Raw genomic sequence first — 23,451 nt, forward strand, 5'->3', positions numbered from 1 at the left:
CGTACTTTTAGTTTTCTTAAGCTTTCTCCCATGTCACAATTCAGTACCTCCTGATGCTCATCTGCCCCACTCGCCTTGAAAAAAACTATTTTTATTCAAAAAAAATTTAGTAACTATTTTCCTGAGTGGTAATAAAAGAACAAGCTACAAGCCAAGATTTTGTTCATATAAGTCTGAATCTGTTCAGCAGCTACCTTCAGAGCTGTAGTTCTTGAAACAACACAGAATTCTTTCTTCTTCCAGAAGTCCACCTGATGAAAGGTCAAGACATATCATGCATTGGCCGGGAATCGAACCCGGGTCAACTGCTTGGGAAGCAGCTATGCTCACCACTATACCACCAATGCTGTGACGGAGACCATTTCAACACCATTCTAAGTCCCAATTTCAGCACACGATGAACAATTTCCAGCACTGGACATAACATTTACATGCTCGACTGAATCTGAATCCACCAGCCACATTGTTTTTTGCTCTCTGTGCCCTCCTCCATTTTATTTGTGGCTCATCTATGTTATACATAACTCATTGTTCCAACATACACCCATCTCACACTGGAATAAAGGGAAGAACAGGTCAGAGTAGCTGGCAGGAGTCCAGTCTGTTTGGGGAAACCCCAATGGACTTGTCGTCCTGCACCTTGACCGCCCCACCATGGCTACCCCCACCTTGGGATGACCTGGTTTTCCAGGTGAAATGGACCTTTGCCAGTTAAGATGATCAGTGTGGACTAAGTCAAGAATCAACAAAGAAACATCGTCCTCCAGCACTAAACAATGCAGAGTCTTCACACAGTGTCAGTGAAGTAGGAATGTGTTGTTTATCCAAGTGCTGAGATTTTTGCTATTTCAGCTGATTTCTTTAGCTTTGGTGAGCAGCATCTTTATGATTCTTATTGAAATCACTTCAGGAAGTTGAGTCACATCGTCAGTTTGCCAATCTGTAGTAAACCAAAGAACTGTTGAGTCCTGATGTATTTTCATCAGTTTTTGCATTAGGTGAAGATGAAGATGAAGATGGGTGCTTGATGGTTTAGCGGCTAGGATTCAGTGCTCTCATAGCTGAGGTGGTGATGCACTCGGAAACACTCGAGAGAGAAAGTTTAAAACAGACTGTCTGAGGAGCATCATGTTGCAGACAGTCACAGAGTTTCAATCTGATTTGCAACAAGGTCCTCACTTTGTCCAGATGACGAGCCACAACATCTGTTATGCATTGGCCAGGAATCAAACCCAGGTCAACTGCTTGGGAAGCAGCTATGCTCACCACTATACCACCAATGCCAGGACATAAGCCATTCCACCATCCATACAGATTTTCTTATCTGCTTCATGGTACGTTCTGATTCTGCAGAGAGGTTGTTGTCCTGAGACCAACATTTAATGTGGGATAACAGCTGCCTGAACCAATCAACCTTTGTGATGCCATCATAGAGAGCCAATCCCTGCAATCCCTGCAAAATAGATCAAACTTGAGCCAAACCTTTAATGTGTCCTGTAAACATAAAGAATATTTGAGTCAATAAGAGCATACCAGCAAAACATCTAGCTATACCTAACAAAGCAAACAAACTTCCCTCCGTTGTTAGCGTTGCTTGAGCTCAGGGCAGTGATGCACATGTTATGATCATGCTGCTGCCTCTATCTAATGCTGTGTCTAGCAGCCACTCAAAGTGCTTTACAGCACATGCCACATTCACACGAACAGATCATCAGGAGCAATTTAGGGTTCAGCATCTTAGCTGAGGACACGCAGAGCAGATCAGGCACGGATCAAACCCCTGACTTAATGTTTAGAGGATGTACTTCTGACACTTAAAACATACAGCAAAAAGTTGCTGTATGAAGTTTACAGTGACTATAGGGGGATATCATGAGTCACAGAGGATGGGAATGGTCACAGTCCGTCTCCCTGTTCCTCCTGTCCAGCCCCATCTCTGTTTACCCAGGCCCCTCAGTGCTACGCTCCACTCATCCATCACATGTGCCCACAGAATCTAACCAGCAGCCATGAAAAGAGCTGTTGGACTTCGTGTCTCCTTTAGCATGGGATGCAGCGGACCACCCTTTACATATTACACATCCACAGTTGTATCAGCCATAACAACTGCAAAGCACAATCATGGCAACAGGCGTTTACTAAGCTGTTATGTGCTCAGGCTCATAATCAGATCATAATCAGCACATTAACCATAAGGGATGTATGGCAATGTTAAGTTAAATAGCGTTTTTATTCAACATGGTTGAAACCTAAAAATGATTGTGACCAGTTCATCATCGCAGTATGAGCAGCGTACCGCCATCTAGTGGATAGATTCTATATAACAGGCAGTTTGTACAGCCCTCAACACCTTGTCAGAGATTTTGGCAGCTTCCTGTTTGCTGCTTGGTCACACAGCAGGAATTAAACATGAGGAACGATGAAAATAGCTGTAAATAATGACTTGTGTCCTATGCATCTTTGTAAGAAGTCAGTTTTTAAAAAGTTGAACTTTCCTTTGCTACATCCCTTTGGTAACACTCACACATGATTATTTCATGTTTTTTTTTTGAATGTATGTATGTTACGTGCCATGTGCTAGTTGATAAAAATGTGAGATTTTCTTTAAGAAGACTTTTCTGTTATCAGACCTAAGATGATCAGCCCTCATGCTGTGATGCTGTGTGTAAAAATACATTTCCTGAATCCTTGAAGTAAGATGATTGTGACATTTCTGGTTTTCACACTGACTGGAAGACAATAGCTGCAGAGTTGTGGTCTTGTTAACAGCTACCTCCCTCTCAAGAGTTTAGAATAAAATAATCAAATGACTTTGGAGTTTGTGTGTATGCACCAAATCAAATCCAAACAACTGAGGCAAAATGAGAGTTATTAGTTTTAGTATTTAACAGATGGACAAACTCAGTTAAGTGACAGTTGATATGTGTTCTTTAAATGACGTAAATTAGGTTTAATGAATCACTTCCTCCTGCACAAACATGTACTGCAAAGTATGTGTATGGTGATGCTTCCAGTATACCCTGAGGAACTCAAATGTACATAAATAAAACTGCAAAAAAAGCAAAACATTAGAATCAGTTGGGGGGGTTATTTCTCCGATTGGCTCCCCTTCCATCCCTGTTGGTCTTACTTTTGGCTGTAGTGGTTTAAGAAGTTGCAGCACTAATATTGTTCATATTTGGCCACTTGATCATGACTAAAGGGCCACTTCTATTTGTTTGGTTGATTATCTAGATTATAATGTTCAGTTTCTCATTTTATCCAGCTGTGGTGGTCCACCACATTAAGCCCCTCTGCAGAAATACAAATGTTCTCTCAGTAAGGACTAGCACGTTGTAACGATTTAATGCTAATTTTACATGAACCAGGATGTTTAATTTCAACTTTTGTTTAGATCTGTCTTTTTCCTGAACATTAAAGTAAAACAGAGCTGCTTCGACTTCACAGTTTGGATAAACTCAGAATGGTCTAAAATGTTTATTGAGCAGCAACCATGTTGGTGTCTTCAAGGCAGATTGTAATGAAGATCTGAAACAAACAACACCATGATGTTGTAAACTCAACATCTGGCTGAAGCCTACAATGCATTCAGGACTAATGATGATCTCAAGTAAAATACTATAATATTAGGAGCTAAACATCGAAAGTTAAAGTAAACCATCTCATCTCAGACAAACAAGACTGAACAAATAATAACATGAAAAACAACCAACCACTATACAGCAGGTGAGTGTAGCAGGTCAGTAAAAAGGCGGTGATAGGCTTCCTTTATCAAACGTTGACTCTGGTGCACCATAATATGTCTAATTTGGGGCGAAAGGAGAGAAAACTCGTGTTTATCTTGCAAATAAGAGCCTATCAATTCAAATGTAAACTATTTAATGACATTTAAGGCGTAATATTTGTGAAATTTAAAGGGGGAGGAACAGGTAAGAGGTGAGACCTCTATTTGGGATGCAGGTACGACAAGGGTCCAGTGTGGAGGAGTTAGTGGCATCGAGCAGAGAAGTTTTCAGCCAACTGATCTCCCCTGGCCTGACCCTCCCCTGACAGGTATCTGGGAGAGCCTGCAGTGGCTGCTAAAGACACAAACAACGTGAGAGGCCAGTTGTTTGTCCTTTCTGGGCTACTGTACAAAAACATGGCGGCATCTGTGGAGTCGAACCCGTTCCCTAAGTCGACATAAACTGCTCATTGTCAGGTCGCAAAAACACAACAGCTGTTATTTTCAGGTGATTCTACTCTAATAAAAACATGATTATGAATGTTATATTCAATTTCTGACAATAGATCCTGTTAAATCACACACACCTTTAAATACACGCCAATTTCACACTTCACACACATTACACACTAATATCACATGGTGGCTGCCTTTGGGTTTTAATAACAGGCAACATCACAAACAAACAAACAAACACACACTCACACTGTGTAGAGAGCTCTGGTTGTCATGGAGACAGAAGACACACAGGATAACATGGTAAAGAACAGGTTGGAAGTGAATGCATCCCATTTGTGTGCAGCACCCTGTGCATGTTTCTCTGACTCGCACTCACTAAAATCCAGACACACACGCTCACACACACACACACACAGGCATGCACACACTCCAATCAGATTTCAGGACCAATTTCCGGATCAACACTTTACATTTTGCCCTGCTGTGGGAAACAGCTGTCACTGCATCTGTGTTCAGTGTCAGAGGTCATGATGAGGGTCCAGAGTGCAAACTCTTCATCGCTGTACACAGACTGATGACAGGAGATTAGGTCCACTTCTCTGCTTCTTGGCTGCTCGGCTTCATCAACATACACACACACACACACAGACATCAAACACACACACACTCCAGTGATAGCCTGCTGCCACCTGGGAGACTGTGTCTGGGTTAAAACTTGTGTGTGTTTTGGCTGCAGGCTAACAGGGCTTGCCTGCTCCTCTCACACCATTACAGCTTCCATGACGACAGAGCCAGAGAGATGAGATGATTAGAGAGAGAGAGTCATTAGAGAAGATGAGAGGAAGACACATCTGAGGGAGGAGGTGTCTGCGAGCTATTTTTGGTTGTAAATGAACTAAACTAAATGAAGTAAAACTCCAACATTAAACCATGAAAGGCCGCATTCAGCCACTGAGAGGCGCCAACATGAACATAAAGATGTTGGTGGCAAATCCTATTCTTCTAAAGTACTCTTATTATTCTATATCATCAAGCCGCGCTCACAGGAAAAGCTAAGTTCATCTGATGGGTCGTTGGGTTAAAGAAAGGTTGCTTTGAAAGGGGAGGGAGGCCCAACATTTTTCCCTGCAGATTCTCTGGCATCTCTGCGCCCTCTCAGGCATGTTCGCTCCTCCTCGCTGCTGATGGTGGAGTGTGCTGGTCTACATGTCCCGCTCTCTGTCTTTCTACCCGTCTTGCAGCAAGGAGGTAACATCTTCACACATAGTTGGCTGGGCGTGCTGTGTTCAGAGTTTCTTCAGTTCTAATGTGGGGCTCCTTTCAGAAAGTTCTTGTTTTTAAAACTGTTCTGTGCAGCTCTGTTCAAGGCCGTATTGAACTGGGTGCCCAGCAGGCCCCGTTGGCCAGCGGTCCAAAATGAAGGGTCAGGCACCAGAGGGTTAGGGGCCCAAAGATGTAAGAGTGAAGAGACAAATGGAACAATAAACTGAAATCAATACAGCTGATCATCCCTTGTTATTACAGGGCTGTGTCTGTGCTCTCTCTCTCCTCGAGCACAGACAGACTCCTGCAGTCTGAGGCGTCCTTGTGTTTGGTAGCAGAACTCAAACCCTTTTCCTGGAGTAGCGTTAGCTCTAATCTGTTCTTGTTAGTTCAGTTCTTACTATTTCTGCACCAGTTTTGTGTTTCTCTCATAGTTCCAACAAACACGTCATGTTACACATTTTATTTTTGTTCTTTGTTCACACTGTGGTGTGAGCGTCCTGGCCTCGTCTGGAGACGTGGGGTACTGAGAGTTTATCAGGTTAGTGGAGGCTCATCCTGCTGTTAACTGGCCATGTGTCACTGATTCTTCTTTGATGTCCTTAATCAAGTCCTGTAGTATGACTCCAACCAGGCTGGGAGAGGTTTGTCAGTTCACCTCTAGAATAAAACAATATTGATCCACCCTACAAATGTCGCTGCCAGATATACAGCAGAGAGTGCAAATTAAAAAACAACACATACGTGTGTGAAATACACTGAGCCACTGTGATGAACACTTATATAATACAGATAGTAACACTTTTCTGGCCATCAGTGGTCAGAGTTCACACTCAAACACATTTCTCCTTCCTCACACACTTGTAGATGTTGCGGGATACACACACACGCGCACACACACACACACACACACACACACACACACACACACACAGTCAGAAAAATGATGGTTCTTCGAAAGGCTCTCTCCACCAGTTGCAGAGCCTCTTTATTTACAGGAAGGCTTTTCACAAACTAAATGTGGTTCTTTAAAGAACTAAAGGTTCTTCATTTTTATTGGAATTATTTGGTGCCTATTAATAGCATGAAACTACGATTATTATTATTATTATATTATTAATGATTATTTTCTTTTTTATTATTGTCTTAATTCTTTGGTGTATAAAACATCAGAAAAGAGTGAAAACTGCAACGTCCCAAATCCCAAGTTGACATCTTATAAATGTGTTTTGGGTCATGGAGCAACAGTCAGGAACTGCAGACACACTACACACCGTGGAACCAGATGTAAAACACAGAAACAGCAGTAGCAACGCAGGAAACCAGAATTAAATCCATGAGTGTGTCTCTGTTGCTGCATGCTGGGCAGCATCTCTGTTCACCTCACACCAAACTACAATACATCATCTAATATGTAGTTCAGAACCAGCTCCAGAAAACTAATGTCAAGAGGACAAGTTACAGTGTGTGTGTGTGTGTGTGTGTGTGTGTGTTTGCACTGATAGTCATTTGGAAAAAAGGGATTCCATACTGTGTGTTTGAAGCAGAGTATTGATTAAGATCTGTTATGTAAAATCAGCCATCAGGATGATGATCCAGTGTAACTGCATCTGACAAGTAAAAAGGTTCATGACACAACTCATTTAAACAGCTTGGAAAGTTAAATGATCACAGGAAGGCAAAGTAGAATGGTGTTTGTATCACAGTCTCTATTGGAAATGTAGTATCTAATGAATAATGCTGTCTATGCATCACTGCAGTATGTCTGAATGAGTAAGTGGGCGTAAACAGAAGAAGTGATCCTGAAAGTATTGTCCTCTTACAGGACTCAGTGTTGTGTTTTGTTTGAAATGTATGTTTCAAAAGGGATGCAACACAGGACAAGTTATCCAACTTCTTTTAACTCTCTGCATTTTAAATCTTTAAGACTTTCATTTTTGTTTTTACACTTTTTCTCTTCAAAAAATAAGAAAAGGCCGCAGTCAAACACTCTTGACTCAAGAGCTCCATCTAGTGGAGTTAACAGGCCACAGAAAAGCAGGTCACTGTGTTTGAATAGAAATGACTTGCAGTCATTTTTATTCCTGCACACAGAGTCCACCGTTTACATATCTGTATTGTTTTGGAGTTTTTTTCAGAACATATCCTTATTTTAATAAGTGATTATTTAATTACTTCAACTTAATCTGTATACAACTTGTTCCCAAAAAAGTTGGGACTGTGTGTGAAATGGAAAACAGAATGTGATGATTTGAAAAACACTGAAACCCAATATTTAACTGACAATAGCATATATGAAATGTTAAAACTGAGAAATTTCATTGATTATGAAAATAATATCCTCATTTAGAATTCGATGCCAGAAACATGTTTCAAAAAGTTGGACGGTGGCAGCAAAACATGTCACAGTTAATGAGGTGACCTGGCAGCAGGTTAGTGACATGATGGGGTGTAAAAAGAGCCTCAGAGAGGCTGAGTCTTTGTGAAGTAATGATGGGGAGGGGTTCACCACTCTGTGACACACTGCGCTGGCAACAATTTAAGAAGAATGTTTCTCAGTGTAAAATTACAAAGAATTTGGGGATTTCATTGCCTACAGAACAAAATGTCATTAAAAGATTCAGAGAATCTGAAGAAATCTCTGTACGCAGGCACAAGACTGGAAATACTGGCTGGCTGTGATCCTCAGGCCTCAGACAGCACTGCATCAAAAACAGACTGGATTCTGTCCTGCGGTCTGACGAGTCAGCATTTGAAACTCTTTTTGGAAATCATGGAGGAATGATGCTGACTCAGCATTCACACTAACAAGTAGCTCTTCTGGAGCTCTCGACCACCAGGGGTGGAAAGTAACGAAGCATATTTATTCAAATACTGTAATTGAGTATAGATTTCACATACATGTTCCTTCTATCTCACCACGTTTCAGACAGAAATACTTGTTACTCTATTATATTTGAAAGATTGCAGAAGTTGCACACGCTGCAAAAATCTGCAAAAACATATTTTTAGATTTTTCTTTTTTCTATTCTTTTTTTCAATGATTAAAGAAAAAATGACTTTTAGGACTCAATGGGATGGATTTTCAGTTATATGATCAATGAAGTGGTGCTCACATGCTGCTAACATGTTAATGTATAGATGATAATCTCTTGTATTCTTCAGTATAAAGGCCCCGCTCTGCATCGGGTTCTCTTACTTTTAATACTTAAGTGCATTTTACTTTTCTTTCTCCTGTACTTTTACTTCAGTAAAACTTGAATCCAGGGTTTTTACTTGAAATGAAGTATTTACACTGTTGTACCTCTGTTGATCTTCTCTGTTTGAAGATCGTGTGTTAGGATTAAAGACACCAGAAAAATAGCTTTCAGTTATTATGCTCCTCACCTGTGGAACAATCTCCCTGCACACCTGAGGCCTGCACCGACTGTCACTTCATTTAAATCACAGTTGAAAACAGCTTTTACTTAAAGTAAATATATCTGCTAAATTATTTTAATCACTCTAAATGCTAAACTGCTGTATTTTACTGGCTTGTTTTTAATTTTCCTTTAAATGTATTTTTCTGGTCGTAATTTTTATAGTATTTTATCTGTATTTTTATTTATTATTATCTTTTAATTTTCTCTCTTTCTTTCTTTCACTCTTTCTTTGAAAGTATTTGTATTTATGATTTTAATGTATTTTTATGTTTCTGTAAAGCACTTTGAATGGCCTGATGTATGAATAAATAAATAAATAAATAAATTTGCCTTGCCTTCTGCTTCTTCCATTCGCTGATTTCTGCCACAAACACTCCGGGGTTGAAAGAGCAGTCTCTGGGGTGGATGCCCAGATCTTTAACTTCCTGTTTCCTCTAGTCCAGGAAGCCCAAATAGGTTAGGTAGAGAAGAGGACACCATAGCTCAAATTTAACCCACAAGCTCGCAAAATGAGTAAAAAACAGACGTGTTTGGGAAGTTTCTTTGTGAAGGGGAAAAGGCCCAGTGAAGAGACAGAAGAAGAGCCGACGACTTCCAAGAAAAAGAAGCTTTTAACTGACGATACCAGGAGTCCTACTTGAAATATGGATTTGTCTCGACAGGTGATTCCCACACACCGAGCCCGCTCTGCATAAAATATGCAGCGAGCGGCTCTCTAATGAGGCGATGAAGCCTCAAAACTGCTTCACCTGGAGACCAAGCACACTGGATTAAAAGACAATGTTACGAGGAAGCTGCTAATAAAGTTGCATACGAGTACACAGTGGATTTACGTTTATTATGTTATTTACAATATAAAGAATCTACGTACAGCCCCTCCCCTCCCGGGCCGCTGTAAAATTGTCAAGTGTTGACCGGTCCACGGTGATAAAAAGGTTGGGGACAACTGATCGACATCACAAAAAGAGACCAGACTCTCCTCATAATCCACAAACACCCCCAACTTCTGAGGCTTCCACTTCAGAGAGAGGTCCACTGATGATGCAGGAACTTTTTACCTGTTTTCTTTTGTCAAGCATTCACACCAAAAGCCATTTGTAGGGGTCAGTGTGATGTTCCTCCTTCTGTGGATAGACTCTATCATGTTGTGTTGTTTTGGTAATGATCTTATTCATTGTGCTCAGTACAATAATCATTTATAGCACATTGTCTTTGTCTGTCTCAGGTAACTGTTGCTCCTTTATCTGTGTGGACTCTGAATCCAGCCATCTGAGTTCAGATCAGGTGGGACCTGCTGTTGAGATGAAGATGAGGTGAAGTCATACGTAACACCTATAGGGTATTATATGAAAATCAGGAACTTCCTCGTTCCTTGAACACCTGTTTACACATTTGATATGTGTGGAGCATGGAGGGGGCCACAACCGCTGTTCCTTGTGCAATGCATGACAATTAAATACCCTGAATAAAGAATAACTACATGTTTGAAATGAACCTAAACCTTCATTCTAATGAGGACTCCTAACAATGAGCAGCTGTGACCCAAAAAGGCCCGTTTGGTAAATACATGTGATCATTGTTGTTAAAATTGATAACAGTTTGTCCTTTTTCTTTCTCCTTTCTATAAAATGCTGTTGGCGCTAAAGCCACCGTCACCGTTAGAGACCAACCAACCTTGGATTCTACACAGATATGAAATACTGTTTGTTTTTGTTTTTTGGAAACCAAGACATGCAATGAGCAGAACATCCTACGGTTCAATAAAAACCAACCTGGCAATTTTTGGCATTTCTGCACTGATATTTCTTGTCTTTTAGATGTTTGATATCTGCAACATGCCCACATTGATCACCGCTAACAGTTCAGGGCTGTGCAAAAAATAAATAAATAGATAAAAATCCACAGACCGACAGTATCAGTATCATTTGCTGCAGTCACGAGCGTGATAAAACTCTTGAACATGCTGTCGTGCACTAGATCACCTCATGTTTGATCATTTTGCAGTGGTTTTATTTTCAATCGCATATTTCAACAGTTAAGACTTCTAGAGATTAAAAGGAGTATTTAGACACTTTGGGAAATATGCTTGTTAGCTTTTAGCTAAAACGGCTGCTGTTGTGTCTGTCTGTTAAATGAGAGGCTAGAGGCAGGAAATGGTTAGCTTAGCTTAGCAGAATGACTGGGGGCAGGGGGCTACAGCGAGCCTGACTGCTTTAAAAGACTGAAACAAACAGAAAATCAGCCTGCCAACACTTCTAAAGCTCACTATTAACATGTTGGGCTATATCTCATCAGTTTAGTGAGCATAAAAACCAAGTGTAGTCTGCAGTTTTACGGGGGTTTTGTTCTGGACAGTTTCTTGACAGTTTCTCATAGTGAAGCATCTCTATTCATTTAGTCGGTTATTTCCTTTTATTTATCAGTCCTCTGTATGTACAGGTTGAAACTGGCCTGACTTTGGTTGGAAGATGAAAGCATTTTAGATACATATACTTTACTGACATGAAACCATTGTTTCAACAGCTTTTTAATGACTCCTCTTTCAAATGTAGGCTTGTTGAGACGTACTTGACACCGATTGTACTTATTTAAAAGCCTTTGAAACAAAAATATGGAACACAGCTATCTTTGAAAAAATAAAAGAATAAAATGAGAATATATTTGATATATACTGTATATTAGATATTTATTATTTAGATATATAGATATTATTTGCTCTGCACATCAGAACAGAGCTTATCAATGAATACTTAAGTGAGTAGAAAATGAAGATTAAACTTTTATTTATTTATTTAGAGAAAAAGCAAAGGAGCGCAGCAACATCTGGACTAATAATGACCTTCATGGAAGTCATCAGAAGAAAAGTTTCCTGCGTCCTCGCCACAAAATTCAGTGTAGAAGTTTGCAAAGGATCATGGAAACAAGCTTGATGCCTTGTGGAAACAAGTCGTGTGGACTGCTACATTTTTTTGATTGACTTTGTCAATGGGCGAACCGGAGCACCCGGAGAAAACCCCACATCTGAAGGAAGAACACAGAAGGAAGCAGGGCTGGGAGCTGAAGCCTTACTGTGTTACAGCAGCCCGAAGTCCCCTCTGGTTGATTCAGACGGCGCTTATGTCGGTCCAGCTGCACGTGCTGTCCCCCCTAGCGCCTGTTTGGCCAGTCTAAGAGGGACTGATGGGCCTGCTGCTCCTCCTCCTTCCTCTCAATGTGCAGCAGGACCTTATCTAAGCTCACGTCCTCCTTCCTTTATTTGGCTTTGATGGTTTCAGCGTTTCCCAGCTTGTTGTCCAGCCGTCCAGCGTCTGTCCTCCTGACGGAGCTCCTGAATTTGTTTGCGGAGAACAGAAATCTCTCGGCGAACGGTCTCTGCGGCAGATGTGATGTCTTTATTCTCCCTTACAAGAGACTGTTGCTGTCTAATCTTGTTGAGAATTTCCTGACGTTCCTGCACGAGGGCAACCTTCTCATTGTCAAACCTGTTCAGCTCAGTTTTGTTCTGTTGATACCGATCGAGCCAGGGTTTCACCTGTTCGTACTCTGCTGTCAAATCCAGGATTCTGCTTTGGAGGTTGTGAAGGTGGTCCATCCTTTCCTTTTTCTTAGCTTTCTCTGATGCATACGCGGCCTGCATCTCTTGTTCATCGCGAAGTTTCTCGGTCAAAGCCTGCTGCTGTCGTTCTTGGACAGCGATGAGTTGGCTCAAGGTTTGATTCTCCTCCTGCGTTGTTTGAATTTTCTTTTCCAAGTCGTTCTGCCTGGAGATTTTCTTCCGGAGGTCCTGAACCGTTTGCTGCAGCTTCTTCCATTCCTGGCTCAAGCGTTTGTTTACACTCAGTTTAGCCTCATATTCATCCTCCAAAACTTGATGGTCCCTCATTTGCCTCTGTCCTCCAACAATTTCTCGCTCAAGACTGTGGTTGTTTTGGACTATGATTTCTATTTCTTTTTCAGCAGCCTGACATTTTTCCTCCAGTTCTATCTGGCGCTTGAGTTTACTGTGCAGGTTGCCTGATTTCTTGCGAAGGTCTTTGCTTAAGTCACTGATTGCTTTTTTCCCAGCTTTAAGCCATTTATATCTCCCTTCTAGGTCTCGACCACGAGACTGTCCTCTGCGGTCGTCTTCTCGTTCTTCCAAGAACATATTGTGCAGCTCTGAGGCGTCTATTTCCTCAGGAGCTACACAAATGTTGTCGAGAAGATTTTCTTTGTCCTCTTTGCGTTTCAGCCAACGATCCATCTTATCTTATTTTGTTGTCTCTCGATATAAAAATGAATAAATGAAAAATATCTGGAACTGATGTGAACAGCAGAGCATGAGGAGTCATAGCTATTGATGTGCTTTGATGTCACAGAGCAAGTGACGTCACAGTTCAAAGCAATTTATTTGCTCCGTGACCTGAAAAAAACCCCCTCCAGGTAGCCATAGCAACAGGTAGCGCAGCCAATCACTTCCGGCTTCCGCTCCAGTACGAAAATAAACCCGGCAACGGGAGCCGGCCGCAGTGTTCACGTCTGAAGCCGCTTCAAGTGTCCCGGTCCGCTTCTGCTGCTCTCAAGTTTCATCCGCCGACATAAAGAGGTGAGCTGCTGCTGCTGGCGAACTTATTTTATGCTTGTTTGATTTTGTCGACGAGCTAGCTAGCTTCTTTACGCTGTTACGCTATATGACGAGCGCTATATCGGCATTACTGTCGTTGCATAACGTTACTGTCTTGGTGCACGTCGGTGCAGAGAGAGTCGCTGTTAATTACTGTCCTGGTCTGTGTAGATTCAGATAAAATGATGTTGAATGTTGACTTTAGACTTTGTACTGGTTTTCCTCAGAGAACAACGCAGAATCATAACGTTTTATCACCTCATTCTACTTACAGTAACGTTATAATGTTAGAGCATGTTCTCTTGCAGTTCTTCTTAATATCATTATTGTGCTTATGATGATGATGATGATGATGATGATGATTATCATTATCATCCTGGAAATAGTGACACAATGAATGTTAAACAAATGAAGCTACAGTTATTGATCACATGGTTACTATCTGAAGGCAACAGCCTGAATCTCCAGCTGTACCCCCGGGGGGCCTCCACAGATGAACCAGGACTGTGAAGCTGCATCCCTGGTAGTGAAGCCTCCCTCACTGCTTTCAGCCACTCAGGGGACCCTTTTCACTGCGTCAACATCTACAGCGTCAAGGTGCTCGGAAGGAAGCTCTTCCCCTCTTTTCAGCCGCCTGCTGTTTACTCTGGTGAGTTATCATGATGAGGTTATTTTTCTTATCCAAAAATACAATAATCTGATGCTGTGACAAGTTACACTCTGACAGGTGTGTTATTCTTCTGCCTGTCATATTGTGTGTTATATATATGTTCTATATATGTGTTATATTTATCAGGGTGTGGATGAGCGCAGTGTCCCAGGGATGGACCGAGTGGACAGCCTGGCAGAGTATTTGATGGGGCTGAGGACTGAAACTGGACAAACACTGAGCAACCAGCAGGCCACCACCATCAAAGCCCTGTGGCAGAACCTTCTGCGTATGTCCTGCCACAGGACCAGCAGCGAGCTTGTTCTATCAGCCCATTGCTGTAATAATTTAATTATCATCCCATGTAACAGGTCTGGTATTTGAGGAAAGTCAGCATTACAGAAATAACATACTGTATATACTGACAAATATTGTGTGTTCCTGGCAAAGTGTGTCGATATTGTGTTTTAGTGTATATATTGTAGAGCAGTGTTTCCTAGCTTTAATTATCATATTGTATTTAGGCCGGCAGGCAGGAAAACTTATTTCTTTGCAGTTATTCAGAGAAATAATGTAAAATGTGGAGAAGTGACGGGACATCCCAGACCTGAGAGAGACGTAGCTGGAGACAGAGTTTGGTTTCTATTATTTTGGACTGATGGATAAAAGTCCCGCAGCAGCTGATCTCTGCGTTCAGCGTCATACATTAAAAATCTGTCTCCAGTTTGGTCTCCACTAAGCAGTCTTTTAGCAGGTCGATCGCCCATGCTGTGTTTCTCTTGGTGTTTTTTTCGTGTCTGTCGGCTTCAGTCTGGTCAATCTCTGTGTCCTCAAGTCTCTTGTGCCTTAATATCGCCCCTCCAGTCGGTCCAGCGTTGTTCTTTACTTTTCTTGTCTGTTTGCCGGGGACATGTCATTCTCCAGCCACACATCAAGTGTTTGGTCCTCTCCAAACAAATGAAAAGTCAAAAGCTTGTTGTTGCTGTGGCACAGCTGTCTGCTGAGTCTGTACAGAGGTTTCATGGTGTAACGGTGAGCACTCTGGACTCTGAATCCAGTGATCTGAGTTCAAATCTCAGTGGAACCTGCCTTAATGCTAACAGACAAATTCAGCTGTGTGTTAATAAGTTCATGATATCACTTCTACTTCCTGCTTTGCTCCATCCTTCTGCTGATATCCCTGTTATCTCTGCCAAAGTTTCAGACAGTGCATCTTGGACATGCTGTCACAGTCTGTCTCCCTGTTCCTCCTGGAACCAATTTTAAAGATGTAAAAGAGAATTACGGTATTATAACCACTTGGACTGATTATAAGACCTGAACCAGAATCAGAAGATACTAAATTCGGAAGGAGCCACATTACTGAGCAACAATGATGAAGCAAACACCAGAGTGAAAGTCGAGTAGCCACTCATATAATTTTTACAGTGGTTAAGGTAAGTTGATTAGGTTGTACAGAATACAAAATTGTAACCCAACTGTCAGAAAAAATAAAAATAGTGTGCACACTTTTAAAACAGAAAAATGTCCGTTGGGGCCCTCATGTCGAATAGGAGTTGTTGCAGGTTTGTTGTTGTCAAGTCACTGTAAGTTCACCTGCTTCCAAAGGTCCTTGTAATGTTCTGCAAGTGTGTGTGTGTGTGAATGGGCGGGTACGTGGAGATTCCTTCAGTGCTGAACTCTCTTCCGGGTGGTCGGCTCGCCATCTGTCACGGCAGGAAGTTGTCCTGAACCTCAAACATCTTCCGTCCTCCAAAAACCTGACCTGTAGACAGGTCACACAATTCACATTCAACACCATCTATACTCACATGCATCAAAAGGGATATCAAATATCAAATAGCAAAAAATGCACAGAATTGCATCTAACTCTGACATAAATCTTCATCTCTATTCAAATTTCAAATTTCTCTCAGTTGTACAACTTTAATCTCAAGTGTATCATTTGTGAAAACCAACATTAAAGTGCTCAAAGACTTATGGTAAGTAACCATTAACATTCAAAAATTCATTGATCAGAACCACATCAGAACCAAATAACATAACAATATTCATTTTGAGTTAGACACAGAGGTTAAAGAAGTGTGCTGAAGTTACTCTCACACTATAGGCCTATTCATGTGAGAGAACTGCACCAAAAATCACTCTCTAGTGGCTTTAAATTCAGTCAAAATAGCATAAATGTTCTCAATAAATTGCATTGTCCAAAATAAAACTGTTTTACTGTTTTATATTTATTACAGCATACCAAATTACTTTTTTTTTCACTCGTCACTTCTACTTCCTGCTTTGCTTCCATCCTTCTCCTGATATCCCTGCTATCTCTGCCAACGTTTTGGACAGTGCATCCTGGACATTTACAGAGACTCACATTAATGAAAGAAACAGCCTTTAAAAGGCAAATCCAGCAAGAAATTAAATCAGGGGGCACCAACGCTCACTCCAACACTTAAACCCTCACTGCAAAACAGGTTCGAAACACTGACTCTGAATGAGGAAGGTCATCATCTGTCAAACCAGGGTAAAACCTTCGGTCAGACATTAGAGGGACCAGGTGGACGGGATGGACATGCTGTCACAGTCTGTCTCCCTGTTCCTCCTCTTCAGCCACATTTCTGTTTTCTCAGGCCCATCGGTGCTCTTCTCCTCCAATCCCCATGACCTGACTGCCCACCCAGACACACACCTGTTCCCACTTCCCTCTTCTGCTCTGCAGTTGCCTGGACTTCCTCACCTGCAAGCCGTTCCACCATCAGCCACTCACTACATGCGCTGGTCTACCTCCTCTGATCCTTCGCCACATTGTGAAGTACAGTGTGGGACTGGAAAAAAACACATGCGACCATAAGTGACGGACCGCAGAAACCAAACCCATGTATTCTACATCCATCTGACACCAGCAAAAAAGAATTAAACAACTCATGTAGACAGACAGGTAAAGTAATGATCACTTTGGTGCGTTTGTCACATCGCTCTTAAAATTTGCAACAGTTTCTCAAAACAATTAGTGCAAACTGCAAAACCTAGTGGATAACCAGCAAAAGCACATCACTTACTAAAAATGGATAGTTCATCCCTCAAAAGCAAGTATTTATGTCAATGAAACTGCCAGTGTCACCAAAATGAGAAGTCTTGACACCATCGTGTATGAACAAGACAGTCAAATGGCTTTGTCATGTTTTCATTATGACAGTTTATTCTCTCAGTGTTTTCCAAAAAAGGTCAGAACTCTGTGACACTACCTGAAAATGTTTTACTGTATATGTAAAAATATATATGTGCTTTGCAATTCTAAAACATTGTGCAACAGAAAAATACACAGCAGTCACCTTATTTAGAACAAACATAAGAAACAACCTTTTGGTAGAGCTGTGCACAAATGTGAACAATATAACAGTACATATTGTGACTGAACAAAGGTAAATCATGCTGGCACATCCAGACGTTCCTGTCTGTCTGGCCACATGTTTTCATCTACATCACAACAGATATCATCCCTTGCGATGCAGCGAGGAAGTATCTCCTGGAGCGGCGAATCCACCCTCTGCATGACTCTGCTGTGATGTCGTCACATGCTGCATCCACGGCTGCTGGCAGGTCATAAACCTTCCACCTCCAGAGAAAAAGAGAGAAAGAGACGCGAAGATGGCAACTCTTAAAAAGAGAAACTTTCAATGAACATGTCTTCCTTCTGCAGGTGAAGTGAGATCACTGCTGCTCTTCCAGCAAGTTGAAGGACTGTTGCCTAGGCTACTTAAAGTGCAAACGTTGATGGTGATGATTGGGAACGACACACCTCCTTTAGCAACTTGACATTGAAATGGAAAGGCGAGGTAGAGCAAGGTGCGTTGATTCTATTCTCCACAACCAGAGGAGAGTGTGTCTTTTTTTCTCTGGTGCACAATTTTTATAACTAGTGCAAATGTGGTTTTAAGAATATGTCTGAGTCTGATATAAATATGGACTAACTGTCTGAGCCTTAACTGCCTCAGTTTCATGCTGTCCCAATCACAAGAGATGTGACGTTAATGAATTGAATATTATTATGTTATTGCTAATCGTTTCAGACCTCAGACCCTGAATAAAATGAGATGTGTGACCTTTGAGTAATAAGTTTGAGAACCCCTGGCATGGAGTGTAGTATTGTACATCTAAACCAGCAGTGGTTAACCCATTAACTGCCTGGCAAACAGGAGTCCACACTGCGCCAATCTGCATGCGACACTGAGAGAAAATCGAGCCAGCCTCCTCAGCCCGCTGAACAACAAAGAGAAAACAGAACTGTCTGTGCATTTTGCTGTGAAGCATAAAAGCATCATTTTGAAACTAAGCATGAAGAAAAACTTCAAAGATGAGAGAATAAAGCTGGGTGGAGCAGAGTGTGTTGCTAAACATGGGAAACCATTCACAGAGGGAGACTGCATGAAGGAGCCTTCCCTCCACAGTGCAGAGGTTTAGCTTGATGGACTGCAGAGTAAAGACCTTCATCTCCAGGGTTATGGAACTGCTGAGAGGAGCAGAAATGACACTGCAGATAAATTACACATCAACAGATGTCACTGCAAGCTGGTCGTCTTCATCTTTGTAAGCTGACACTCATCATAGAAAAGGTTGCCTACCCCTCCCTCACATGTTCATAATGCTAACTGATGTGTGTCAGGTCTGTTGTTTTCCATCTACCTTTAGTATAACACTGATCCTAGATGAAAAGTTAAGGGATCCCCAAAGTGATTGAAATTCCAGTGTGGCTTAAATGAGACAAGACAGGTGATAACTGGCACAGTTCAGCGCTGCTCTCATAAATTCTTCATGTTCACGTCCTGCGCTCAGATCTTTTAAAGTATTTGGGGTTTTGCATTCTCAAACAGCCCTCTTATCAACACATTACTCTGCACTTCATTGTTATGCTGCAACGCCGCTGGCTTCAAGCACAAACGTGAAACGTTGATTAAATATGAGCAACACGTGTTGGCTCTGTTGTACTCGGAGTCCTTGGAACCACCCTGCAGTGTTTATTAGCAAAGAGAAACTAGATCTGTTTTAGTATTGTGAGGGGGCTCCGCAGTCCCACCCGTCAGACCTTTGGTAACTGTTTCACAGGCACCCAAACAAGAGACTCACTGGAGGGCCATGGCACACGCCCAGCGCTCAGAGAGCACGCCAGAAATAAGATTTGCTTACAAGGGAAACCTCGCAATGAACTGTTGTTCACAGGCAGGCGAGGCCGACTTCCTGAGGCAAACAGGAGCAGAGAGACACTACTGTACTTCAGCAACAGCCCTGCTTTTAGCTCATAATAACAGCTTACAAATATACTATTCAACAAATCAGAGGCAATCATTTCTTGTCATCAATCTCTGATTTAAACCATCTTCATGCAGAGAAGAGGCTGGAAACCAATCAGGAGGGAAAGGAGGGGCTGATTGGCAGCAGGTGAGACTGCAGCAGCAGCAGGCTTCAAATTGTGTGTGCTCACTCACTGGCTGTGACTGCCTAATTCCCTGTGACTCTGGTAGGGTGGACTTTTAACATTGTTTTATTATGTTAGTATTTTAATTGTTAGGGTACAGTAGGGGTACTTGCACCCTGAGGTATTTGTATTTTAATGATTTTAATTGTGGGTCTACCATGTTTTCAGGTCTAAGTCAAGTTTCACACTGCACAGAGGTATGTAAAACAGCCAGCATTTTAAACCTCTTGTGCTTGACCTCGGGAATTAATTGTGCTTTGTTTGTTTCCAGGCAAAGCACTGGCTGCCGTTTATTTTATGTTATTTTAGTACGACGTGTTTCAGTTTTATTGATTCTATTATTTATTGTTTTAGTGTAGGGTTTAGTTTTAATACTCTTTTTAATACTGTCTCCTCTTGTTTCTAGTGCGGCGGTTGGTGGGGTCCTCCACTTGCCAGTGTGGTTGACGCTGGGAGTTCACTTTAGATGGTGATACGGTTTGTGGTGGCACATTGTTAATTGTGTGTTGAGTTTTGCTTTCTTTGGTTATGTAGTATACTCCCAGTGTCCCAGCCGTGAGTGGTTGGTGTCCCAGCCGTAGTACGACTGTCTGTCCTCTCCTTTTTCATTCCCTGTGTTTTTAATCAAATAAATGGCATGCGTATGACCCACACTGATCGTTGCGGCATCTTTTATTGAAGCCATTTGTGTTTCACCTGGAAGGCTACATTCACAATCTGCCATCAACACTAAAACAAGAAGTGTAGAATCTGCAGACCAGTTTGAAGTTAGACTTTGACTTCTATTTGTTTTATTCTCTCAAGCAGCAGAATTTGGGCCTCTGATGTAAACAGCCAAGGGCCTGCGGACCCCCTGCAGGTGATCAACTGAAGGAATAAACCGTATGCAAATGATGTTTTCTTGAACACGGCAAACATCTGCTCCCGCTGATTAACGTGTTCTTTTAGGGTGTAACAGATTTAAACAACACTGCATCAACCAACTCCAGGCTCGAAACTGTGAAACGCGCACACAGAGCTCTTGGCCTGTTAATCAGAGTTTAGTTACTCTCCTGGTTTAGAGCAGAAATCACAACAGAGCCTCACGGGCGAACTGCTGCTTCCAACAGTGGAGTTTGCTGAAGGAGGGATGGAGGGGAGACATGAAGGAACAACTGATGCAGAGGAGAGCGGACCAGAGCTGATTCAGAGCAGAGCTAGCCACATAGAAAGAGGAGGAGGACAGGAGTTAAGCGCATGGAGGGTCATAATTTATCCCTGTCTGTCCACATTCACTGCCACACTGACGGAGGCCAGCACAGAGAGGAGAGAGGGAGAAATGCAGCTGTTTAAAGCCAATTAAGATGTGGTTTGGAGTGTGGATTTAGCAGAGGCAGGAGCAGTGGAGCCCTGCTTTATCTCTAATGCAGTGCAGTTGGACCTGCCTACCCCCCAGAAACAAGGGACACTGACTTTTTACTGAGCATAAAAGCAGAAACATCAAATACTGATTTTTACACAGTACACTGTTTTCCACAAAAAAAGAGACGACACTGAGGTGAAAGAGCTCAGATATGATAAATTGGATTGACTCGATGTACAGAATACTAGGTTCTGCTCATAAAAGAGTATGTGTGCTTTTTTGGAAAAAAAAAACCTTTTATATCATCTCATGATGATGTTGTATGCACATGCAGCAGACACAGAACAGCATTAGCATTCATTCATTTGGACTCTTGTTTATGGCCACTATTCACTTACTCTTAGCTCCAGTTTGGTCTCCATCCTCTCCTGAAAGAAAACTGTTGTTGGTTCTGCTGATGCTCGACTTACTTTCTTCACAGGTTGTTGATAACTCTGTTTTACTGTCATTGAGTGCAGGCCAGGCCGCGTGCAGTGGGTTCAAAGAGGCTAAAAAGCCGAGGGGAAGTGAAGAGTTGGTCATCATTTCTCTGTGGGTTCATCACTTCAAGTGACACCTTCCACATTACACCTAGTCACTTGATCCATTGTTAATCAACAGGAAAAAATATTGATTCTTACTTACTCAAAGCGCTTTGAGTCAGAGCCACTTTGGTCCAGACTGAAATGTTTCAACACTATTGCATAAGTAAGTTGACCCGCCCCCCTGTTTCTAGCAGCTAAGTATAGCTAAAGCGGTGGTAGTATGATAGTATCCTAGCAGCTAGTTAGCAGTTAACATTAACAGTATAGGTGAATCTAGCTTTAATGTCTTCTTCTGTTCCTCTTAGCAGGTAGCGGTTAGCACTTAACATTAGATGGTAGGATCGGAACTGTATGTCTTCTTCTGTTCTTCACATGGGGGCGGTTAGCATTAGCATTAGCAATAGTTAAATGGTAGCATCGGTACTGGCCACTACCTGGAGTATCTCTGGGTCAGCTGAACGTGGCGGTGCTGTTTGGATTGTGTACGAGCAGTGTGAACTGGCACTAGGGGGGGTGACTCTGGGACGCCGGAGCTCACCGCCTAGCCTCCTGGAGGTGCAGTGGGACAGGCGAAACACTGTTGAAGGGAGGTTTCCACCTGATGACCCCCAGAGACGTGTTAGGAATCACTGCTCTTTGGCATGTATAGAGGCAGATTAGAGCTCCAAGGTTCTTCACTGAGAATGAATCCTCTTTTTGAGCACAAGTATCTTGTGTTTAAATTAACTAAATTCTCTAGAGCTGTCCTTTAACTGCCATGTTTAACTTCAGCTGTGGTATAGTTCAAATAAAACGTTGATGTGACGTTGCTTTGCCATGGCTTGAAAAAGTCTTGAATTTACAGTACATTTCACAGAACATGAACACACCATCAGATAGCACCGTGGAAGCAGTCCACGTCATGATCTTGATTGGACTAAGTGGCTTGTCACAGTGATAAGGATTATCTGCAGAGCAAATGGTGCAGATAAATCAGCAGCGAGTGTGTGGAAGCTGCAGCCAGCAGCCTCTCTGCTGACACTTACTGCTGCTCTCCATCACCGCTACAGAAGACCTCTGCACAACTGAAACACACTTTCATAGTTACGCCCCATAATAATGACACAGACACCGTGGCAACGCTGTTCACCAGTTCTATTGCTAACCTTGCTCCAGGGTCTACACAGGGCTTAATGAGGAAAGAAGAATTTAAGTGTAGTGGTCCTGATTGTTAGTTTAGCTCAGCTCAGTCTATCAAATAACAGATAACCAGCATCATGATAACATGAATGAAGCAGGAAGAGGTGTGAACGGAGTCTCTGCATCTCTGCGGTTCCTCAGAAAGTCTCTTTGGATGAAACAAGGCTGTTACACATGAGGGAACATGCCCCCTAAGGTGTGTGCACTTATGTCTGCTCTGTCTGCATCCTCATCAGGCATGTTACTGAGGAGGAACTGATACTTCTGTTTAGAAGAGGGGGGCTGTCCTGCTGCTAATCACCACCCACTTAAACATACAGACATGCAATACAATGAACTCAACTGGAAGGGCTGCAGTGTGAATGAATGCAATATTTGCATGGCCAAGTATGCAGATTGGACTTCATATGGAGGATGGTGGAGCGCTGTAGAAGCCAGTAAAGTATTAACTGCCAGTACTGTAATAATTTTCCTTTCTTAATGTAATAAACGCTGAAATTTCCACACAGAAATCGTCATCAGTCCTTTTAATGGATCCTCCTGTTCACACTGGCTCCTAACGAGTCCTCATTCAGTGCAAAGATGTAGAATAAAGTTCAGCTGAACCTGAGGTGTCGACTCTTTGAGCTACACAAACCAAATGGAAACACACAGACTGATGGTCACTCATTAGCTGGACAGTTCTGGTGATGTTGTGATCACACGAGACAAAGCTGGGAGAATAAAAGGAAATTTACCTGCAGTGGTCATGCTCGG

At 42.1% G+C, this 23,451-nt stretch overlaps 3 non-coding genes across 3 annotated transcripts; 1 reads left to right on the top strand and 2 right to left on the bottom strand.

Moving 5' to 3' along the window:
• Positions 1-275: 275 nt before the first annotated feature.
• Positions 276-347, bottom strand: trnag-ccc. The gene has a single exon. It is a non-coding gene; the product is annotated as a tRNA-Gly (tRNA).
• An 864-nt stretch (positions 348-1,211) lies between these two features.
• On the bottom strand, positions 1,212-1,283 carry trnag-ccc. The gene has a single exon. It is a non-coding gene; the product is annotated as a tRNA-Gly (tRNA).
• A 13,852-nt stretch (positions 1,284-15,135) lies between these two features.
• trnaq-cug lies at positions 15,136-15,207 on the top strand. The gene has a single exon. It is a non-coding gene; the product is annotated as a tRNA-Gln (tRNA).
• Positions 15,208-23,451: the final 8,244 nt, after the last annotated feature.

The sequence above is a fragment of the Chelmon rostratus genome, chromosome 22, assembly GCF_017976325.1.
Source record: "Chelmon rostratus isolate fCheRos1 chromosome 22, fCheRos1.pri, whole genome shotgun sequence".
NCBI lineage: Eukaryota > Metazoa > Chordata > Actinopteri > Chaetodontiformes > Chaetodontidae > Chelmon > Chelmon rostratus.